The sequence below is a fragment of the Ylistrum balloti genome, unplaced genomic scaffold, assembly GCF_031769215.1.
Source record: "Ylistrum balloti isolate Yb309-2 unplaced genomic scaffold, AGI_CSIRO_Ybal_v1 Utg371806, whole genome shotgun sequence".
NCBI lineage: Eukaryota > Metazoa > Mollusca > Bivalvia > Pectinida > Pectinidae > Ylistrum > Ylistrum balloti.
In genome coordinates, this window is record NW_026782901.1 from 431,513 (window position 1) to 453,502 (window position 21,990).

Genomic DNA, 21,990 nt, shown 5'->3' on the forward strand with positions numbered 1-21,990 from the left:
TTTCCCTATAGATTACCTCACTTTAAGAACTCCATCAAGATTTGGTAAGACCGTTTCAATGACTTTTTCTGATCTCTAGGGAGCATAAGAAGTTTTTACTTGTGTGTTGCTTTGAATGCTGTTTTTAATATTCTATAAATACCTAAATTGAAGATTAGTGCAGGAGGAATACCATTACTGACAAACAATACAAGATGTTGAGAAGAAATACTTGCCACCCAAATGTATAAAAAGGAGGCTTAATTATGATCAGTTTATGATGTACAGCTACAATTGAAACAGATAAAGCACAGATGCTCTTATTTTTAATATGTTAAAGAACATAGGCTTTTGGTATTCATGTTTCATTGGCTATAGACACATGCATTAGGTATGAAGTCTGCAATACCTACAGAGATGTGACAATTGGAAGAACCAGCCATCAGCTTATGATGTAGTGTTACCACAGAGAGTAAAACATCCTGGCATATGTCTAATGATGTGGTTATTTTCTGTTTTCTTCTGTTCTGTATTACCAGTGATTTATTGATGAGTATGCATGTACATTGCATGTTATGCATTCTTTTTAGTGCACAGCCTAAATGGAATAGGGTTTTAGGTACAAAACTCCCTGGAGTGAAGGTGGAGGAAGAAAAGTACAGAGTGGACCACTCCCTGATGTGAGGGATATATTACAAACAGGTAGAACCGAAAGAGTGACTTGGTACAGGTCACACCACTCCCTGATGTAGGGGAGATGTGACTTGGTACAGGTCATACCACTCTCTGGTGTAGGGGAGAAGTGGCTTGATACAGGTCATACCACTCTCTGATGTAGGGAAGAAGTGACTTTGTACAGGTCACACTACTCCCTGGTGTAGGGGAGAAGTGACTTTGTACAGGTCACACCACTCTCTGGTGTAGGGGAGAAGTGACTTGGTACAGGTCATACCACTCCCTGGTGTAAGGGAGAAGTGACTTTGTACAGGTCATACCACTCTCTGGTGTAGGGGAGAAGTGACTTGGTACAGGTCACACCACTCCCTGATGTAGGGGAGAAGCGACTTGGTACAATTGTCATACCACTCTCTGATGTAGGGAAGGAGGGACTTGGTACAGGTCACACCACTCTCTGATGTAGGGGAGAAGTGATTTGGTACGATTGTCATACCACTCTCTGATGTAGGCGAGAAGAGACTTGATACAGGTCATACCACTCTCTGATGTAGGGGAGAAGTGACTTGGTACAGGTCACACCACTCCCTGATGTAGGGTAGGAGGGAATTGGTAGAGGTCACACCACTCCCTGATGTAGGGAAGGAGGGACTTGGTACAGGTCATACCACTCCCTGGTGTAAGGGAGAAGTGACTTTGTACAGGTCATACCACTCTCTGGTGTAGGGGAGAAGTGACTTGGTACAGGTCACACCACTCCCTGATGTAGGGGAGAAGCGACTTGGTACAATTGTCATACCACTCTCTGATGTAGGGAAGGAGGGACTTGGTACAGGTCACACCACTCTCTGATGTAGGGGAGAAGTGATTTGGTACGATTGTCATACCACTCTCTGATGTAGGCGAGAAGAGACTTGATACAGGTCATACCACTCTCTGATGTAGGGGAGAAGTGACTTGGTACAGGTCACACCACTCCCTGATGTAGGGTAGGAGGGAATTGGTAGAGGTCACACCACTCCCTGATGTAGGGAAGGAGGGACTTGGTAGAGGTCACACCACTCTCTGATGTAGGGGAGAAGTGACTTGGTACAGGTCACACCACTCCCTGATGTAGGGGAGAAGTGACTTGGTACCGGTCACCACTCCCTGATGTAGGGAAGGAGGGACTTGGTACAAGTCACACCACTCCCTGATGTAGGGGAGAAGCAACTTGGTACCGGTCACCACTCCCTGATGTAGGAAAGGAGGGACTTGGTACAGGTCACACCACTCCCTGATGTAGGGAAGGAGGGATTTGGTACAGGTCACACCACTCCCTGATGTAGGGAAGGAGGGACTTGGTACAGGTCACACCACTCCCTGATGTAGGGAAGGAGGAAGTTGGTACAGGTCACACCACTCCCTGATGTAGGGAAGGAGGGACTTGGTAGAGGTCACACCACTCCCTGATGTAGGGAAGGAGGGACTTGGTAGAGGTCACACCACTCTCTGATGTAGGGGAGAAGTGACTTGGTACAGGTCACACCACTCCCTGATGTAAAGGAGAAGTGACTTGGTACCGGTCACAACTCCCTGATGTAGGGAAGGAGGGACTTGGTACAGGTCACACCACTCCCTGATGTAGGGAAGGAGGGACTTGGTACAGGTCACACCACTCCCTGATGTAGGGAAGGAGTGACTTGGTACAGGTCACACCACTCCCTGATGTAGGGAAGGAGGAAGTTGGTACAGGTCACACCACTCCCTGATGTAGGGAAGGAGGGACTTGGTACAGGTCATACCACTCTCTGATGTAGGGGAGAAGCGACTTGGTACAGGTCACACCACTCCCTGATGTAGGGAAGGAGGAAGTTGGTACAGGTCACACCACTCCCTGATGTAGGGAAGGAGGAAGTTGGTACAGGTCACACCACTCCCTGATGTAGGGAAGGAGGGACTTGGTACAGGTCACACCACTCCCTGATGTAGGGGAGAAGCGACTTGGTACCGGTCACCACTCCCTGATGTAGGGAAGGAGGGACTTGGTACAGGTCACACCACTCCCTGATGTAGGGAAGGAGGGACTTGGTACAGGTCACACCACTCCCTGATGTAGGGGAGAAGTGACTTGGTACAGGTCACACCACTCCCTGATGTAGGGGAGAAGCGACTTGGTACAGGTCACACCACTCCCTGATGTAGGGGAGAAGCGACTTGGTACGATTGTCATACCACTTATTTTTGTTTGGAGAGTACAGAATTCAGTTTCTGAAGGTGTTGTATACTTGTGTTTTTGACAACTTGAATTTGATTTTATTGTAGTTGTAAATTCTTGTTTTCCTGAAGTGTTGGCCCATGTACAAATAGGCACTCCATTACCCTCTTCTCTCTCACCAACATGTGCTGTTGTAGTAGTACAAAGCCTGGCAGGGTATCAACTGTAAATAGGTAAACAATAACAATCTGAGTTTCTGGGTTACAGCGTAGATACACAGAACTGGTGAGATCTGTGATACTACTTAGCAATATTTGTCAGTGTTGAGATACCCTCCTGTGTCATAGTCCTTAACACTATACAATGACCTTTCAGGCTGCTCAGGTCAAAGTTTGTTGTCTAATTTCTCCCTTTTCTTCTTATTTGTAATATAGTTAAAAAATAAATAAGAATTTCGTTGAAAAAGTAACTTTTCTCGTCACAAAAATATATATATATCATATAAATGTGAACTGATAACGAAAATATGTTGTTAAATATACCACTAGACACTGTTATTTCATATTCAGTATTAAAAATGATAAGATTCATATCACTCATACAAACATTTTATAAAAAAACTAAACTACAAATATCATTGTATCTTACCTAGACAGAAGAAAAGGTAATTATAATTGTGTAGAAATATTTAGAATATTTTCCATTATAGATGTCTGATGTAAGGGTTTACAATCAAGCGATTTATATGTGTCGTGTTGATAGAAGGATTAATTACTTATATAATATGTTGCGCAGTGATCTTGAAATCAACAGTGCTCCTTTGTACTGAAAACCATAATGAGCAAATTGTCATGTATTTAAATATTTCATACAATATCAAATTCAAGTGTTATGTAACAGTGAACATTAAATGAAAACACATACATTCTGCAGTAGAGAGCATATGTTTGAACATTTTGATAGCTTTCCAAGGTTTTAAACAAGAAATTTCAAAGTTTGTAAGCTATATGATTTTATCTTGCGGTTTACATGTCTAAATGTTCTGATTCGTGGAAAATGGTGTTTGCGCATGCTCTTTCGTATTACCTTTTTGGCAGACTATAAAATCATTTTTTAATTCTCATCAATGTCGAATGACAAAATGTATTGTAATATTGAATAGAAGTATGATTACAAACGCAATCGCAAACCAATCTGGACATATGTTCTAGAATGGTATCGCATAAGATATCCAGGTTTTCCCGTGTGAACCAGGTCCTCAGCTATTTGATATTGGATGGTATATGATTTGGACAGGATGAAATGCTATACTGAAGCACTGTGCCTGATATACGCGTGTGATCCAGGTATACACGGGCGACAACAGACGGGAGACAATGGGCACGCGACAGTTACAAGCTATTGTCTCTACAGCCTATTGTTGCACACACGTCCGAGATCTTCCTGAATGACAACCCTTCAGAACTGACGATCATAATTTAAATGAAGCAGCGCATTGTTTTTGCCAATCTGTAACCTAAGACATTTCTGGTGCAACATACTGGTGTGAATTAACCCTTCCCTTCCAAAAAATTGACACAATTTCAGGTCACAAAATAAAAAATGTCAAATTTGCAATTTATAATGAATTTTTTAATGTTTTCATACACCTGTTATTTATTCATAATTCCAAACATGAAACATATTATGTTCTGTCCCTGATATACTGTAGTGTTAGGTAACACATATTACAGGTGGTACCTAAAGATCATGTAATTGACATGCACTTGGGACCAAATAATTATGGGTAATTCTCTAATTGTTCTGACCATGGTATTTAGTGCCGAGTTATGGAGGATCATGTGACCTTTGCCCATTTTTGTATGTGATCTGACAACTTTTGTACCCATGTCCATATCTTACCTGTATCAACCCAAATGACAGAAATAGTACCAAACTTCATATGTTTTGATCTCTCCTTGTTGAATTTTAAGTTTAGTAAATATTTTGATGAGGTTTCCTCACAGACTTCCCCCATTAATCTTCCTAACATTTAATCCTTTGTAGTCTGCCTATCAAAATATACCTAAATTCTGTCAATAAAGCCATTGATATTACTGATATATCAATTGAGTTTTTCTAAAAAAATATTCTTTTTCATTAAAGATCAGGCTACAACTGCTATTCTTGTTGATCGTTAATTCACCATGCAAGTTTGTTAATTGACGGCTAGATCAAACTCCTTGATCAAACAGTTTTATTTTAACCTATTCACAGTTGTAAAATTTGCAGTCATGAAAACTATTTTTTTTGTTTAAAAAATAAAGTCATATAGAGAACTAGTATGTTTTTCTGTGACAGTTTATTACTATTAGGAGTCATAAAGTTAGTGTCATTTTTTGACTGACAATTAGCAATCAGAACAAGTTATTGGACTGTCAGTATGCCTGATGGGTCATTTAAGAATGTTTTATAAAAACCACAGTAATCAGTATAAAGAATTGTGATTTTCAAATTTTATTTAAAGATGAAAAAAGGAAACGCAGTATTTAGAATTGCATGATCTAGTTTAAAACATGAATTTGTAATAAATAATAATATCAATAATAATATAATAATTTGTAATAATGTAATAATAATATTATAATATTAATTTGTATTAATAATATTATAATATTAATTTGTAATAATGATATTATAATATTAATTTGTAATAATGATATTATAATATTGATCTGTAATAATAATATTATAATATTGATTTGTATTAATAATATTATAATATTAATTTGTATTAATAATATTATAATATTAATTTGTAATAATAATATTTTCATATTAATTTGTAACAATGATATTATAATATTAATTTGTAATAATGATATTAATAATATTAATTTGTTATAATGATATTAATAACATTAATTTGTAATAATAATATTATAATATTAATTTATATAATTATATTATGATATTGATTTGTATGAATAATATTATAATATTAATTAATCCAGATTTTATGTTAACATGTGTGATTGTGTTATTGACTAATGTTTTATAATTACTTCTGAGTTTGAAGGGTTGTGTGAGATCTGAGTATATTCTTTGATTCCACGTTACAATATAAGTATCTATGTTTATAAAATCAGTTTAAGGAACTACTGCAAGGTCTACCTTCACTAGACTTTGAATGACTGCTCAGAAGTTGAATATTGCAATGAGAAAAAACACAACCCACATGTAGCTGGATAAATATACTGACATGAGAGCTCACTCCATCTGTACTTTGAAGGAATGTGTTTTGTAATCTTCATCTAAACAATTAAGCTCTTGCTCTACTTCTATTTTAGAGTACTGCAATGTAAGTTCACTCCACTTACATAAAAATCTACTGAAATGAGAGTTTACACAGCCACGGTATAAAAGTACTGAACTGCGAACTCACTTCAGCTCATATAAATGAACTGAAGTGAGAGATCTTTTCAGCTCCATACAAATGTACTCAAAAGAGCTCACTACAGCTCATACAAATGGACTGAAGTGAGAGCTGACTTCAGTTCCATGCAAAAGTACTGAAATGAGAGCTTCACTTCAGCTCATACAACCAGACTGAAGACAGAGCTCATTTCAGCTGCTCCATGCAAAAGTACTGAAATGAGAGTTCACTTCAGCTCAACAAAAGTACTGAGCTAAGAGCACACTTCCGCTCCATACTAAAGCACTGAAATGAGAGCTTACACAGTCTCCATATAAAAGTACTGAACTGAGAGCTCACTTCTACTCATACAAATTGACTGAAATGAGAGCTCATTTCAGTTCCATACAAAAGTACTGAACTGAGAACTCACTTCTACTCATACAAATTGACTGAAATGAGAGCTCATTTCAGTTCCGTACAAAAGTACTGAACTGAGAACTCACTCCACCATTACATAAGAGTACTGAAATGAAAGCTCACCCAACATCACATAAAAGTAAGGAAATGAGAGCTCACTCCACTTACTGACAAAAGTGCTGAAATGAGAGCTCACTCCACTTACATAAAAAAAGTACTGAAATGAGGGCTCGCTCTACTTACATAAAAGTATTGAAATGAGGGCTCGCTCTACGTACATAAAAGTACTGAAATGAGGGCTCGCTCTACTTACATAAAAGCACTGAAAGGAGGGCTCACTCTACGTACATAAAAGCACTGAAATGAGGGCTCACTCTACTTACATAAAAGTACTGAAATGAGGGCTCACTCTACTTACATAAAAGTACTGAAATGAAGGCTCGCTCTACTTATATAAAAGTACTGAAATGAGGGCTCACTCTACTTACATAAAAGTACTGAAATGAGGGCTCGCTCTACTTACATACAAAAGCACTGAAAGGAGGGCTCACTCTACTTACATGAAAGTACTGAAATGAGGGCTCGCTCTACTTACATGAAAGTACTGAAATGAGGGCTCGCTCTACTTACATATACAAGTACTGAAATGAGAGTGTGCTCCATTTTACACAATTGTTATATAAGTGCTGAAATGAGAAATTTAAGGAGTAAAATGAATGTTACATTCACATAGACATTAAAGACAGGATCTGGCTCCTCAATGTAAAGCCCCTGGTGAGAACAGATATTCACCTTGGACCAAAGGACTCCAAATGGACTGTGCTCTATAGGGGAGAGTATAACTCAGGCTGTTTAGGAGGTAATTAGAGGGTTCTTTTAACCAGTGTAAAATGTTCACGACTGGCTTATTAAAGGTATACATATTGGCCTGGAGATGGGTGCACCAGATACTGAGTGTACCAGGGTGAAGTAATGAAATACCTGTCTTCATTTAGTTTCCTGGATTAGCCAAGAAAACCTCACCCCAGGACACTGATGTATAGCCAGTCTGCTGTATATATTCATTTACACTATATAGTTTGTGAGTTAGATGAGGAAGTGTACTTCACATAAAACTAGAAGCTGGTAGTTTGGTAAGTTGTGGTTTGACAAATGGTATCAATAATACTCTCAATACTAGAAGTGCACTATAGTTAGAAATAAAACATACAGTACACTTAATACTAGAAATGCTTTCTTGCAAGACATGAAACATACAGTACACTTAATACTACAGGTGCAATGCTGCAGGACATGGAACATGCAGTACACTTTATACTAGAAGTGTACTGTTGTTAGACATGGAACATACAGTACACTTGATACTAGGAATGCTTTCTTGCAAGACATGGAACATACAGTATACTTAATACTAGAAGTGCACTGTTGCAACGTATGGAACATATAATATACTTTATACTATTACTGCTTTGTGCATACTCTATCTTAATAACATTTTAATATCAGCTACTATATCTATACATCAAAAAGTACACCAAATGCAGGAATCAGCAGAACAGTTGTCAGTTTACTGTCTTTCCTTTGATAACAATGCTTTGTATTTGATACAGGTAATTGTTAAATATACCTGATCCATAAAAAATCAAGTCAGGCCAAAGAACAGCTATGTAAACCTAATATTAGCTAATGATTGTGTATCTTGTTTAATGACAACAGCACCAATGATAGATGTTTTTCCCTCTATTGATGAAAAGAAATCACACCATTGAGCCCTTCCTTCATTCTCTAACACTGCTGATTCACCTGTCTAGTACAATGAAATATGAAGCCTATTTTGGGGAAATGTTGGCACAACTCCTTCCCCATGATAAATAATATATGGGTCGTCTTAAATATGCACAGCACAGACATTAATTGAAATTCAGAAATGAACTATATAAGTAATAATAATAATAATTTTGAAGTCTGTTCAAACCTATTTATGAGTCTGTAGAATAGTATAACTTCCTGCAATTTTAATTGATCATTAGAAAAGTTTTGAAATACCATTACGTGTTGGAATAGAAAGGTAGAGAACATTAGCAAGAGCTTAAATTATGGAAGTGTTCCTTGAGATCTCGCCTCACAGAGAGAGTGTGAAAAGAAGTAAAAATGTTAGTTAAACAAAGTGGAATATTGGAGGTACTTGTATGAAGTGCGGAGCTAATGGTTGCCTTCTAATGTACCACCACTCTTATACATTTGTATAAGATGCACTTTGTTCTAAGAGTATATTTCTGAAGTGCTCCTTTGCCATGGCACTGGAAATAAATGTTTTTAGTTAAAGGCAGATTATAAATGATATATGGGGTTTGTTACAGTTTAACAAACAAAAGTTTGTGGAGTAAAATATCAAACAGTATGATAAGGCACTGAAGGAATGATTTGCAAAGAGCTTAAAACAAACCCATCTCATTTTCTCTAATATTAAAACAAACTGGAATGATTTCTACTGTCTATAATTTCTGTAAATGTAGAATTTATCAGGATCTTATGTTTGATGTACAAAAGACATTTTTGTCAGTCCTTTGTTGAAATGAAAGATGATTATCAGAAATGTTCTTTAAAAATCTTGATGCATTAATGGAGAGTCTGTAGAGTGTAGCTGGTTGATGTTAACATTGAAGATAGGAGCCATCTGGACTGCAGACATTGTCCTCACACACCTGGAATGCCTTCATGTTATTGATTAATGTACAATTAGCAATACAGGCGTTATAAATCACATAAACTAGCATTACATTATTACAAATCTTCTAAACCACCTTTAATTTCTCCTCTCTTGTTTGGTATAGCCTCATTAAACAAACGTTCCTTTTATTTCCCTTGTGTGATAATTTAGTCTATTATACGACCATTACTTTTACCTCTCTGATGTGATATCATAGTCACCTAAACCACTATTACTTTTACCTCCCTGATGTGATATCATAGTCACCTAAACCACTATTACTTTTACCTCCCTGATGTGATATCATAGTCACCTAAACCACTCTTACTTTTACCTCCCTGATGTGATATCATAGTCACCTAAACCACTATTACTTTTACCTCCCTGATGTGATATCATAGTCACCTAAACCACTATTACTTTTACCTCCCTGATGTGATATCATAGTCACCTAAACCACTCTTACTTTTACCTCCCTGATGTGATATCATAGTCACCTAAACCACTATTACTTTTACCTCCCTGATGTGATATCATAGTCACCTAAACCACTCTTACTTTTACCTCCCTGATGTGATATCATAGTCACCTAAACCACTATTACTTTTACCTCCCTGATGTGATATCATAGTCACCTAAACCACCATTACTTTTACCTCCCTGATGTGATATCATAGCGGCCTAAACCACCATTACTTTTACCTCACTTATGTGATATCATAGTCACCTAAACCACCATTACTTTTACCTCACTTATGTGATATCATAGTCACCTAAACCACCATTACTTTTACCTCCCTTATGTGATATAGTAATCACCTAAACTACCATTACTTTTACCTCCCTTATGTGATATAGTAATCACCTAAACTACCATTACTTTTACCTCCCTTATGTGATATAGTAATCGCCTAAACTACCATTACTTTTACCTCCCTTATGTGATATCATAGTGGCTTAAACCACCATTACTTTTACCTCCCTTATGTGATATAGTAATCACCTAAACTACCATTACTTTTACCTCCCTTATGTGATATCATAGTGGCTTAATTCACCATTACTTTTACCTCCCTTATGTGATATAGTAATCGCCTAAACTACCATTACTTTTAACTCCCTTATGTGATATCTTAGTGGCCAAAACCACCATTACTTTTATCTCCCTTATGTGATATCATAGCAGCCTAAACCACTATTACCTTTATGTCCCTCTTGAGCAGCAGTTATGATGATGCATGTATCTGCCTCAGTTCATTGATCTGTCAGTGCAATGTTTTATAACATTTTTTGTCATGCTTTCTTAAAATAAACAGTCAATTTTATTACATTCAATTGTGTGCAATGTCCTGGTTTACACTGATTTTAATCTATCTACACGTATGATACTGAGGAAGGTAAGAAACTGCTTGATCTATCTTATACTGTCACATGTACAGCATTCCAATAGTACGTTCATTCTTTAATAGGCAGAGATTGGTTTGTTTTAAAAAATAAAATTGAAATGGTGAACTATTAGTTTGGTCAGAAATTGTTCTGCTCAGAAGCTAGGTTGGGATGTGTGACTCTCTTGTACCAGCATGTTATAGAACCCAGCATAGTTACCTGAAAACAAACACATCTGACAGTTCATCCATTACCCTTCTGTAACAAACAGCTAATACTATCTAATACAATCTAATCCACACAGGGTTGGAGGCAGAATACCATCATTAAAACAGTGGGTGCGGGATTAAAACTTGCCGTACATATTTAATAGCAGATTGTCACTTCCTAACACTGTCTTCATAGAAAAGAAGGCTGCTTTCTGTTACAAGTTGGATATTTGTAGAATTATGAAATCCAAACTGCAACATCTTGGTTATCAGTTATATAGGATGATCTCAATACTTTATAAAGGTTACTAAAATCTTTCTCGTTATAACTTTCCAGTACATATAAATGTATTGAAGTTTATTTACTATAACTTTCCAGTACATATAAATGTATTGAAGTTTATTTATTATGCCCTCATCTATTTAATTGAAAGGATTATTATGGGATGGAGAATTTGACAAATGAAAGTCATAGGGTCAATACATGTAGGTCATTGTTACAATAGATAGTATCACATATAGAAAGTACTTGTCATGATGCTACATGTATATCAATTAAGTGCAATACTAGACCTCAGTGTAAATCACTGGGTAAAAATGTTTTGCTTTAAAGTTGGAGAATGAATTAAAGACATGTTTAGCATCTAGACTGAAATGTCCAGGCCATGTATAAAGAGAGTGATTTATCATTTTAGCCCTGGTGCAGTTTGTTTTCATTTCCTTCTGTGCTAGCCCTGGTGCAGTTTGTTTTCATTCCTTCCTGGCTAGCCCGGGTGCAGTTTGTTTTCATTTCCTTCCTGGCTAGCCCTGGTGCAGTTTGTTTTCATTTCCTTCTGTGCTAGCCCTGGTGCAGTTTGTTTTCATTCCTTCCTGGCTAGCCCGGGTGCAGTTTGTTTTCATTTCCTTCCGTGCTAGCTGAGTAGCAGTTTGTTTTCATTTCTTTCCTGGCTAGCCGGGTGCAGTTTGTTTTCATTTCCTTCCGTGCTAGCTGAGTAGCAGTTTGTTTTCATTTCTTTCCTGGCTAGCCTGGGTGCATTGAGGATTTGTTTTTTTTTTTTTTTTTCTTGTGCATTTTGTTAGTGAGTAAATCTTTGTTAGTTATACCTTAATCGTACCAATCTGATTATGCCTAATGTCCCAGTTAAGGATGAAAGTCCTTCTGATGTGCCCCTTTCCCCTAAATTATACATAATGTATCTATAAAAAGAATGCTTATACACTAATTAATTGGTATTCCAGGAAGTCTTTTAAAGAATTACTTACAGTGTTGGTAGGTGTTTACATAGATTCATGTGGTAAATAATTTAAAACCCGAGATTTTCAATATTTCTTTTCCTCTAATGGTCTTTGACAAAGTTCTAAAAGATAAGATTAATTATAATCTTACAATGTATGATAAAAATGTCTTACCTGTGTCCCAGGCTTCTTACTGCTGATTCCTCTTAATTACTGGTGTGTTTAATTAGACAGTGCTAATTACTTGTGGCTCTATGATAGCGATAGACTCCCCTCCACAGTCTTGCTGCCTCTGTAGCAGTAACAGCCTTGGTGCCAGGAGGAGAGGGAATGTTTATACCGTCAGTATAACACCTGAACTATCCAAGCTTTCCTCAGTTCTACATTATGTATCTTAACAAAGTGCAGGCCTGCTAATGCGTAGTAGGGAAGTACAGCACGAGTCAGAATGCACATTTTTATCTTCAGCCAGAGTTAAACACACACACTCATCTTTAGAGTAGGAAAGTTATTAATGAAAAAATCACTCCTCTTTTTGTAACCACAAAAATAACTTGTTTTTTCTTCCATGTTAGTTTCAGTATATCCTAGCTGCACTAGCCTTCCAAATGACATGTTATATGTTCAGAAATTTTAAACATTTTCATTTGAAGAAAAGCAAAACACAATTCAAGGTAACTATTTCCATTTTAAAGCTATGAATTCTACATCTGTGACTTGTACAAATAAAAATGTTCATATTGTTTCTTATGTGATGGTCAATTGATCTCTGAATCATTCAAAGATTATATGGCAGTATCAAAGTTTGGATTTTTATTTTTTATTTTGAATAAAAAGTATGAGTTGCTTCTTTTTCATTGCTAATATCTTCTTGCATAATATGGATCATAAAACAACTAGCATTGTTTTAGATAGTTTGTGTCATGTGAAACACCATTGTAAGACGATAGGTGTGTCTGTGTACCCACGTTCCCAGGCCTGTTGTGTTACAATAGGCCGCAAGGATCAAAAGCTTCACAACTGCTGACAATAGCCAGGTCAAGTTACCTAGGTCTACAAACAGAAACGCATCACTGTAGCTGACAGTGATCCTAGCATAAACTCTTATCTCCTCATTATAATTAATGAACATAAGTTGGTCTCAGAAACATTTTTCAGTTTGAGTTATTGATTGTTTACTTGACTGGATGTGTATGTTCTTTTGTTATAAGATGAACTTAGGACCCCCTTGGTCAATCACAATGCAGTTTATCTGTGAAAATCATCAAGTGTAGTAATATTGGCAAATAAATTTTGGCTGAATACAATTTCGTATATATCTTTTGTTTTAATGTCTGTGAATGTTCTACCTCAGACACTTATTTCATTGGCTGATTTACCATGGCTGACCTATCATTTTGGTAGAATTTTCATCCAATCAGATTCTTTGTAGTTGAAATACATGGTGATGATATACAGCAATGTATTTTTTGTTAAAAAATCTTGTACAGATTGTTGTTCACAGATTGTTTTACAAAGTTGTTGACGTCATCTCGGAGTTGTGTCATTGTTAACAGTTGCCACAATATTAAGAAACATTGAGTTACTAAGGAAAGACAAATATGGGTACGTACCAAGATTTGTGATACCAACAATCAGTGATCACATTTCATAATTGCATAGTTCGCATAATTCCAATCAATTAATCAAATAAAATACTTCGAAACTTTGTTCTACTTTGTTCTACTTTGTTCTACTTTGTTCTACTTTGTGCTTTCTTAATTTGGCTTACATACATACATTTCATTGTAGTTTCGGATTTGTTTTATTTATTCTGAAGTAAATATAACATAATATTTTGATACCCTCAGATATATAGCGTTACCTTTGGCCTTTACTGTTTTCTCTTTAATGGATACAGATATAGAAGGGTAATTTGATATATAGCTGAATGATTATAGTGATGCAGGTCAACTGGTGAGGAGTTATATGGTCGTTAAAACTTCAAGATTTCTGATTAAAATTTCCACAAAAACAGTAACTTCAAAATTAGAAAGCCATGCCTATTTCCAGCGGGAATTTTTACAGTCAAGACTTGCATTATATTTCAGATTACATACATAGGTTCTTCAGGCAGGAGTTTTCTTTTTTTTATTATTATTAAAACCTTTTCAAATGAAAGGAGACATGTCATATTTAAGTAAAAGTTCTTCTTTAGAAAACCTGCATTTTATTTTCTTAGAATTGTTGTGCAATGCACTGTAGGTATGATCAGATTTTGCCCAGATTTGGTCTGAGGTATTATTGATTGAAGTGGAATCATTTACTTACAAGGATATGGTCCCAAGTCTGGTCTGAAACAATTTTCATGAATATTGAATCAAACATCTGTTTGGCCACAGGGTTTGGACCCAATAAGGAAATCGTTTCAGAAATAATTTGTCATAATTGAAATTCTTTGTCAAATGACGGAATAGTTCAATAGCCAGGTGAGTGATGCATGTCCCTTAGGCCTCTTGTTGTATTTGAGCTATTGATCAGTACATAGACATCTGAACAAAGCAAAGAACAAAGTTCTGAACTTCAACTTGGTTTCCAATGAGAACACCTGTGCCATGTGGATACATCTTAGTTTTATTTATACAATGCATATTACCAGTATCAGTTATGGGGGTATTACATGGGATAGTGTATTACAGATGTGTAATAAGATTTTCTTTTTATACCCATCACAGCTTTTTGACAGCAGATATTTTAGTATGCCATTGATTCCTTTTGTTGTAATATTTTCGAGATCATCTGCAACACTTACATAGCAGCAGTTCTGAAACTTTGTAGGCTTCATCACTTTGACATGAATATGTTTTTCCTGAAAGGCATTTTATTGTACCGTTAAGAAGGTGACAGTCACCCGTTCTCTCATTTCCATATCATTTTCCTCTTCTGTAAAGTAGTGATAGCAGAAGAAATATACCATTTTTTTTTTATTCAGAATTTAAGTCTTTTCTGTCTTTTGGGCAGATTTCTCTGGAACTTGGTATGAAATTGAGTTTTCCTTAAGGACACTTTTGATTTGACAGTTTAGAGAGAGTTATTGCCCTTGATTTTGGTTTCTTAACTTTCAACCAATTGTTTTAAAATTTTGTCATCTTTATTATTAAAGACATCAACCTATGTTTTTCATTGGCATTTTGATAAGACAAACATTGTTTCATTTCAATGCTTTCATTATTTCAGATACTCTTTCTTGTACATCTGTAGTGTGTGAGGGTGGTAGGTACCCTGTCTGGTACCTCTATAGTGTGTGAGGGTGGTAGGTACCCTATATAGTACCTCTGTAGTGAATGAGGGTGGTAGGTACCCTGTCTGGTACATCTGTAGTATATGAGGGTGGTAGGTACCCTGTCTGGTACCTCTGTAATGTGTGAGGGTGGTAGGTACCCTGTCTGGTACCTCTGTAGTGTATGAGAGTGGTAGGTACCCTGTCTGGTACCTCTGTAGTGAGTGAGGGTGGTAGGTACCCTATCTAGTACAACTGTAGTGTGTGAGGGTGGTAGGTACCCTGTCTAGTACTTCTGTAGTGAATGAGGGTGGTAGGTACCCTGTCTGGTACATCTGTAGTGAATGAGGGTGGTAGGTACCCTGTCTGGTACATCTGTAGTATATGAGGGTGGTAGGTACCCTGTCTGGTACATCTGTAGTGAATGAGGGTGGTAGGTACCCTGTCTGGTACATCTGTAGTGAATGAGGGTGGTAGGTACCCTGTCTAGTACTTCTGTAGTGAATGAGGGTGGTAGGTACCCTGTCTGGTACATCTGTAGTGAATGAGGGTGGTAGGTACCCTATCTGGTACCTCTGTGGTGTATGAGGGTGGTAGGTATCCTGTCTGGTACATCTGTGGTGTATGAGAGTGATAGGTACCTTGTCTGGTACCTCTGTGGTGTATGAGGGTGGTAGGTACCCTGTCTGGTATATCTGTGGTGTATGAGAGTGATAGGTACCCTGTCTGGTACCTCTGTGGTGTATGAGGGTGGTAGGTACCCTTCTGGTGCCTGGTTGATGTCCTGCCAGCTTTGTGAAGATGTAGTAAGAAGCGTAGTAAAACGTAAGTGATAGATAGTGCCAAGATTTGTTGATGATCTGTTTTGTAGTAAAGCAGTATCAAACTCTGGCGTTCATCCAGCTGTTTTTCCTCCCAGCATCAGTGGATGTGTGTCGTAGTGTACAGCTCCCTTTATCTACTGCCCCTCCAAAACTGCAGCGATACACATTTTGACTTTACAATAATAGCTTATAGATATAGCACGATGGTATGTTGGCAAGGTTTTTTATAACAAAAGTCCATAATTTATTTTTTCCACTACGATAACATTGGCCTTGATGCGGCATGAAAAGCATGCCACTCATTTTTCATTCTGTGTCTCATGTACTATACAGACCTGTGTGTTCATATCTGTTTATCTATTGTACTTTCATCAACTTTTACCTATAAAATCCTTCTCTTCTTGAATAGCTGACCAGATCTTGACCATATTTCATGACTTGATAACTTGATCAATAAGGATATGATTTCTTGATTTTTCAAAATGGTATCAGTAAAAACAGTTAAATAGTTGTAGTGTGTCAACAGACTTAGTGGTAACTGGATTAAATAGTTGTTTAGTCGGAAAACAAGTTAGGTGATGAAAGGATTGAATAGTTGTTTAGTCGGAAAACAAGGTAGGTGATAAAAGGATTAAATAGTTCTGCTAGATCAACACAATTAGTGGTGACTAGATTAAATAGTTATATAGTGGTTCAACAAGATTAATGATAACTGGATTAAATAGCTGTAGGGGGTCAATGGGATTAGTGTCTACTGGATTAAATAGTTGTATAGTGGGAAACAGGATTAGCGGGACTGGATTGAATAACTATATTGAGCCAACATGACTACTGGTTTCTGGCTGGCATAATGCTAGTTTGAGCAATACAGGGGAGATAACTGTTAAACTTGAACCATTCAACAGATCTGATCAATGTGAAAAAATGAATAATAAGGCAGTTTATTCAGGCTCTGATCAGTACACAGGTACATTCATCACTTTTCTTGTTTGCTACTTTCGTGTTATTATCCCAGCAGTAAAATACAAAAAAAAAAGAATAGCAATATCTGATAAATACAGGATATAAATAAGAAAATAGATATCCCAGGGGAACGAGAAATGTAGATCAGGACCAGTTAATATACATGGAAGTCTATGGGAGATAACTCTCACTTTGACTCCATTTTGAGGCTAAAGTTTAGGGGAAGAATATTAATCATGACAACTGACCTAACATGGAAGTCTATGGGAAAAGACTCTCACTGTGATGCCATTTAGTGGACAATGTTATGTAGCATGACCAGAGACGTATATATCACATATACGTCTCTGGCATGACCAGGTTTATAAATTGACAATATCATCCATTTCAACCCACTTTACCTCATAGAGTGATGATGGCGAGATGAATGGATTTCACAATAATTTGCAATTTGTTGCAGGTTTTTTTTTTGTGCTGACTATCTATTCTTATACTGGGGTTGAGATATCCCTGTCCACTGTAAGAACAGACCCATGTCAGACTCTGTTTTGAATTAATTGAAGGTAATTAGTTCATCCCTACTGGGGATAGAAAGAGTTAGACTTACATGTATACAAAAATAAGGGTCAGTTTTTGAAGTCCCGTTTTTTCAGCAAAGATTAAGGGATATTGACAAAACTTGGTTCTTCTGTATTTGGGAGTGGTTTTAGTTAGTCTATATAGATGGTATCGGTCACTTTGGACAGAGGATTGAATTCCTTAGGAGAAGGTTGTATTTAATTAATGTAACATATCCTTGGTAATAGTAAATCAAATGAATCTATTGTTATACAAAGAGAGGCTGATGTGGAAAGTCAAAAATGAAATGTAATAAATTTATTAAGGAAAAAATATCTTACATTGTTGCTGAAGTATCCAATGGAAAGACTTTTAGGCACTCTGGACCTATTCTCTAAAAAAACAAAATTAATTTGTCATTATATTTAAAGGTTGGTTGGAAAATTTGTTTGGTGTTTCTGTGTTCTATCTGATAGACATCAACAGGTAATCTTGCACAAGTGATCTCAAAGAGAGCTTTTTTATTTCAAATTTCATCTTTATTATATGAAAATATACAACAAAGGATTAGGAAACAACAAGTGAATAGGCTTAAGTAGTTATAAGTTAATATATATATATATACACTTATTAATACAATAGTAACATATGTGTCTGGACATATCTCACACTTATTGGAGATTTTCAATACATTTTCCACATCTATATATGTTTTTTCTCTCAAATGTACCACATGTATCACTACTTGTATATAAATTAGGTGTCAATTTTTGTTCATTTCCCACTCGTATCGCTGTTTCTATATATATCACATGTCATTTTCCATTCATTTCCCATATGTATCGCTGTTTCTATATATTTCACACGTCATTTTCCATTCATTTCCCACATGTATCACTGTTTCTATATATATCACGTCATTTTCCATTCATTTCCCACTCATATCACTGTTTCTATATATATCACATGTCATTTTCTATTCATTTCCCACATGTATCACTGTTTCTATATATATCACGTCATTTTCCATTCATTTCCCACATGTATCACTGTTTCTATATATATACATGTATATCACATGTCATTTTCCATTCATTTCCCAAATGTATCACTGTTTCTATATATATCACATGTCATTTTCTATTCATTTCCCACATGTATCACTGTTTCTATATATATCACGTCATTTTCCATTCATTTCCCACATGTATCGCTGTGTCTATATATATACATGTATATCACATGTCATTTTCCATTCATTTCCCAAATGTATCGCTGTTTCTACATATATCACATGTCATTTTCCATTCATTTCCCACATGTATCAGTGTGTTTCTATATATATCACATCATTTTCCATTCATTTCCCACATGTATCACTGTTTCTATATATATATCACATGTCATTTTCCATTCATTTCCCACATGTGTCACTGTTTCTATATATATCACATGTCATTTTCCATTCATTTCCCATATGTATCGCTGTTTCTATATATTTCACACGTCATTTTCCATTCATTTCCCACATGTATCACTGTTTCTATATATATCACGTCATTTTCCATTCATTTCCCACTCATATCACTGTTTCTATATATATCACATGTCATTTTCTATTCATTTCCCACATGTATCACTGTTTCTATATATATCACGTCATTTTCCATTCATTTCCCACATGTATCACTGTTTCTATATATATACATGTATATCACATGTCATTTTCCATTCATTTCCCATATGTATCGCTGTTTCTATATATTTCACACGTCATTTTCCATTCATTTCCCACATGTATCACTGTTTCTATATATATCACATGTCATTTTCCATTCATTTCCCATATGTATCGCTGTTTCTATATATTTCACACGTCATTTTCCATTCATTTCCCACATGTATCACTGTTTCTATATATATCACGTCATTTTCCATTCATTTCCCACTCATATCACTGTTTCTATATATATCACATGTCATTTTCTATTCATTTCCCACATGTATCACTGTTTCTATATATATCACGTCATTTTCCATTCATTTCCCACATGTATCACTGTTTCTATATATATACATGTATATCACATGTCATTTTCCATTCATTTCCCATATGTATCGCTGTTTCTATATATTTCACACTTCATTTTCCATTCATTTCCCACATGTATCACTGTTTCTATATATATCACATGTCATTTTCCATTCATTTCCCATATGTATCGCTGTTTCTATATATTTCACACGTCATTTTCCATTCATTTCCCACATGTATCACTGTTTCTATATATATCACGTCATTTTCCATTCATTTCCCACATGTATCGCTGTGTCTATATATATACATGTATATCACATGTCATTTTCCATTCATTTCCCAAATGTATCGCTGTTTCTATATATATCACATGTCATTTTCTATTCATTTCCCACATGTATCACTGTTTCTATATATATCACGTCATTTTCCATTCATTTCCCACATGTATCGCTGTTTCTATATATATACATGTATATCACATGTCATTTTCCATTCATTTCCCAAATGTATCGCTGTTTCTACATATATCACATGTCATTTTCCATTCATTTCCCACATGTATCAGTGTGTTTCTATATATATCACGTCATTTTCCATTCATTTCCCACATGTATCACTGTTTCTATATATATCACATGTCATTTTCCATTCATTTCCCACATGTGTCACTGTTTCTAAATATATCACGTCATTTTCCATTCATTTCCCACATGTATCACTGTTTTTATATATATCACATGTCATTTTCCATTCATTTCCCACATGTATCACTGTTTCTATATATATCACACATCATTTTCCATTCATTTCCCACGTGTATCACTGTTTCTATATATATACATGTATATCACATGTCATTTTCCTTTCATTTCCCACATGTATCACTGTTTCTATATATATCACGTGTCAGATTTAGAACATTTCCCACATGTATCCCTGTTTGTATGACTTCTAAATATTATCACTATTGGTACATTTCTCACATGTATTAACATCATACAGCTTCCACATACAGACAAACTCTTATGAATCAAACTTTGATGATTCAATTTTTTTGATGTATCAAAGTTTTTGTCCTGTTCTGAATTTTTTTCCTGTGTATTACTGCTAACTTACCCCTTTATGAATCAGAGTTTTAAAAATCAAAGTTTTTTCACTGACCTTAAGTCATTGACACCTCATGATTCAAACAAATCATTTACCTGTACTGTACAGGTATTTTCGTCCTGCAGTAAAATTTCACACATTTCAATGAAGAGTCCTACACTAGGTTTACAATAACCCACTGTCATAAGCTCAGTGTTACAAGGTTAATTAAGGACTGGACACAGATCAAAATTTCATTGCTTACTAACAACCAATGATAGTTAATCAAAGATAATGGGATGTCGTGTGATGTTCACTGCCGCCATTGGGGTTAAGGCATTTAGTTAAGTCTAATTTACAAAATTTTGAAAACAATCGAAGGAACTCCTATCACTTGTATGATGATTTCACTCATTCCCAAAGCATCACTTTTTAATTTTAAGGATAAAAGCAAAATGAGAAACATGGTGATTTATCAGTCAATCATGCATTCTCCAAATGATTCAGACTACCTGTCGTCAGATCATCGACAAACATTCTTGTAATTTCTACAACCAAAGATTTGAGATGTTAGTGCTGTCTTTTCCAGACAGAATACATCATGATATTAATTTGCTCTCTTTTAAGTTCATTAATCCCTATAACATTTATGTATCAGTCATGAAATAATTACTGAAACACTTGAAGGCCACTTTAGTGCTGTGCGTCATTTCATGGAAAAATTGATCCGTAAAATACATATACTATGTGACAGAAAGGCAGGAATGTAAATGTAAGCACACATTAGCAATTTCTCATTGATTTCTATTTGAAGTCTCTTTATTTTCCCCATGGATGAAAATGTTTCATTTTAAGATGAAATGCATCTTTTCATTTGAATTTGTGTTTTGATATTTATTGTTTTTGTTCAGGTAGAAATATCATGTCGTCAGTTATATATAGTCATGAACATGAAAACATCAATATATCCCCCCTCAAAATGATTCAAAGTCTCAGTTTATCAAAGTTTTTTTGGTAGCCCCTTGAACATCAAAACATCTCCCAAATATTATC

The 21,990-nt window shown here is 35.8% G+C and overlaps 2 protein-coding genes across 2 annotated transcripts in view; one reads left to right on the forward strand and one right to left on the reverse strand.

Annotated features, from left to right (window-relative positions):
- The window catches only part of LOC132563645 (uncharacterized), a 73,698-nt gene extending 61,147 nt beyond the window's left edge, over window positions 1-12,551 (reverse strand). Inside the window, exon 1 of the mRNA XM_060228384.1 lies at window positions 12,381-12,551. The gene's annotated coding sequence lies outside the window, so the exon portion shown is untranslated. The remainder of the gene's footprint in view (window positions 1-12,380) is intronic.
- The window catches only part of LOC132563642 (activating signal cointegrator 1 complex subunit 3-like), a 269,825-nt gene that overhangs the window by 220,508 nt on the left and 27,327 nt on the right, over window positions 1-21,990 (forward strand). The gene's annotated exons all lie outside the window — the stretch shown is intronic.